This window comes from Brassica oleracea, chromosome C1, assembly GCF_000695525.1.
Source record: "Brassica oleracea var. oleracea cultivar TO1000 chromosome C1, BOL, whole genome shotgun sequence".
Classification (NCBI taxonomy): Eukaryota; Viridiplantae; Streptophyta; class Magnoliopsida; order Brassicales; family Brassicaceae; genus Brassica; species Brassica oleracea.
The window spans coordinates 27,470,657-27,473,795 of record NC_027748.1 but is presented as its reverse complement, the minus strand read 5'-3'; positions in this window follow the sequence as shown (position 1 = coordinate 27,473,795).

Below are 3,139 nucleotides of genomic sequence, written 5' to 3'. Positions count from 1 at the left end.
AGTGGCTCAAAACGGAAATTATTTGCATTCTTGAAAGAGCGATTGCAAAATCGGGTTAATCGTTGGAGATGATGATGACTTTCAAGGGGAGGAAAATAATTGCTGATAAAGTCTATTCTTCTGGCTCTACCTACGTACATTATTATGTCAACTCTGCTGCTACCGCTAGAAACCTGTCAGAATTTAGCTAGTGCCAGAATTTGAACCTACCTAAAAGAGATATATATTGGAAAAAAGGGAAAATTTATGTAAATCAAGAGAAGAGGGAGGGATAGGATTCAGGATGATCCATGAATTTAATCTTGCCATAGTAGGCAAACAGTCGTGGAGATTAGTGCAGTTTCTTGATTCCCTATTAGCGAGAGTTTTGCGGAGAAAATACTTCATATGTAGTTCGCCTTTGCCTCTAAACAAGGCTTATAATCCCTCATACGGGTGGACGAGTACAATGGTAGCGAAAGCATTAATATCATTGGAAATTAGACAAAAAGTACATTTTGAGAATGAGATCATGATTTGGGAAGACCTCTGGCTACCAACGTTACCGGCGAGACCAGCTAGGCATATTGCAACGGTGGTTCACCCAATGATGCCAGTAAGTGAACTATTAATAGGAAGCCCAAAAAGATGGAACACTGAAATCCTAGAAAACTATGTCAGTCCGGAAGATATCTCCTTGATGCAATCATTGGCCATGATATCATCGAGATGAATATTGCTGAAGCTATAAAAGAGCGGTATGTACACGGTTAAATCATGCTACTGGGTAGCAACAAACTTGCTCAACAGCGAAACGATGGAGGCACAAGTAGAGCCTAGTGTAACAAAACTCCAAGCCTTTGCTTGGAAGATAAAAGCTCCGCCGAAAATCAGACATTTAATTTGGCAAACAATCTCTTGACAATTAGCAGTGCAAGCAACCTTATTCATCGTCATATGCGATACGATAACCATTGTCCTAGATGTGCGATAACCATTGTCCTAGATGTGGAGGAGATGATGAAACTATAAACCATGCCATATTTGAATGTCCGCCAGCTTTATAGACATGGGCCTTATCAGCAAACCCAACTCCACCATTGGTGTTCCCCAGCGCAAGCTAATACATAAATATGGACTATCTCTTTTGGCGAAAGAACGATATTGAAGATCTTAAGCTGGATAAATACCCATACCCTTGGATTATATGGTACATTTGGAAGAGAAAAATGATAAGTTATCCAGAGGGATAAATAGGGACACATTGTAAAAATGTCCGACACGCTAAATCTGAATGCCATGTGTGCTGATATCACTCAAATTACCCTGAGAAGTGATTTATACTCTCTCAAATAAGAGTTCGAGTTGTAGTACTTAGGGATCGAATTCACAAGGAGCTAGGGAACCAATTAAATCTAATCAGTTTGATTAATCTAGGCTAATAGGTTTAAAAGCAGTAAATAAATATAGCAAAGCAGTATATAAAGCAGTAAACAAGTTGAACAAGACAATTTTTCAGCTTGGCAGGGAGTTGTATGATGGAAGGATGGTTGCTAGATCTAGGGTTTCTAGTCAGGTAATCAGGATTATAATGAAATAGAAGCTAATTGTTGCTTGCAAGATGTTATAGAACTCAACTGGGAGTACAAATCTAACAACTTCTGTTGTATAGACAGACTAATATCTAGATCTTATATCTCAACTCTCGTTTTATTGATCACAAGAAAGTGTCGATCGATTATTCAATAGGAATATCGATCGATACACCTTTCACAATATCGATCGATTAATCTATTGGATGATCGATCGATATCACTTCTAGCAAGCTTTACGATCGGGTTGAATATGTGTTCACTAGGGTTCATAAATCAACTCTCGTATGTTTCTAGCAATCCTAGCTCCAAAGAATTCTGTTCAGAGAAAAGACCAAGCGATGACATTGTGCCTAATGATTCTAAGATCAGGGTTCTAGTTCATGAGTCTAGAACACAAGCAGTAAGAACAATCCTATGATGAATATCACAACTTAGCAGTTATATAATTTGGTCTAATCCCTCATAACCTATCTGAATCCTAAACCTAACAGGTGGATCTATTCAGACATGAAGTTTATCACATAAATCATAGATGAATAGATGAATAACATACAATATAAATAAAACCAAAACAATGGAGTTACAGGAGGACTCGAAAGGATTTTCTCCTTTCTCTCCTAACTAAGAACAAGAATCAAAGAAAGCTTAGCTGTCAACAATGGCTTAGAAAACACATAAATAGGGTTTTAGGTCGTCCAAGGGTATTATGGTAATTTGTGGTTGCTTCTGGGCTTCAGTCGGTCATAAAATATGCTCGGCCCGTATTCTGGCATCCATCTCGATCGATGTTAAGATTTCAGCATCGATCGACATACGTTCCTCTTCTCGACAACTTCCTCTCGCGAGGCAGACTAACCACTCCTTAGTAAAACGGACATAACTTCTTCTACAGGATGCTGATTGACCTCAAACCGGTGGCATTGGAAAGCTAACTCAAATATATATATTTTGTCAAAATATGGGATCAATATAACGGTAAAAAGGTCTCCATCCATATCTAGACATCTGACGCGTCTGTGCAGTTCTGACCTCAAAAAGGCTCCAAAATCACCATATTTCTCCAGAACGTACCTTAACCTGTAAATAATCTAAATAGACTCTATATAGTAGTAGATATATATTAAAACACTTATATACCATGGCTAAAAGTGCGTAAAATCCATGGTCTATCAACTCCCCCAAACTTACCCTTTTGTTTATCCTCAAGCAAAACAAACGGACAGTCTCTCTGAAAAAGGTTTGAAAACAGCAGGGACTCACATGATTTAAAACTTAGAATCATCACCTCTACAATATTGCAATCCACATCTAAGAAGTCCTAATCACAAAAGCACATTATACCATATCCTATCTTAGCAACCAAATTCACCTAGCCAACAACTTATCAAATCCTATCTGACATTCCCCTCTACCAACCTCATTTCTTAACATAGATAAAAGTGCAGGCTTTACCTTGGGAGTATCGATCACAGGATGCAAGGATTTTCAAACAAGTATCTGGATCTACAGGTAAAAGTTAGTTCATATCTTTTCTCTCTACTAATTTCTCTCTTTAGTCAAAGTCT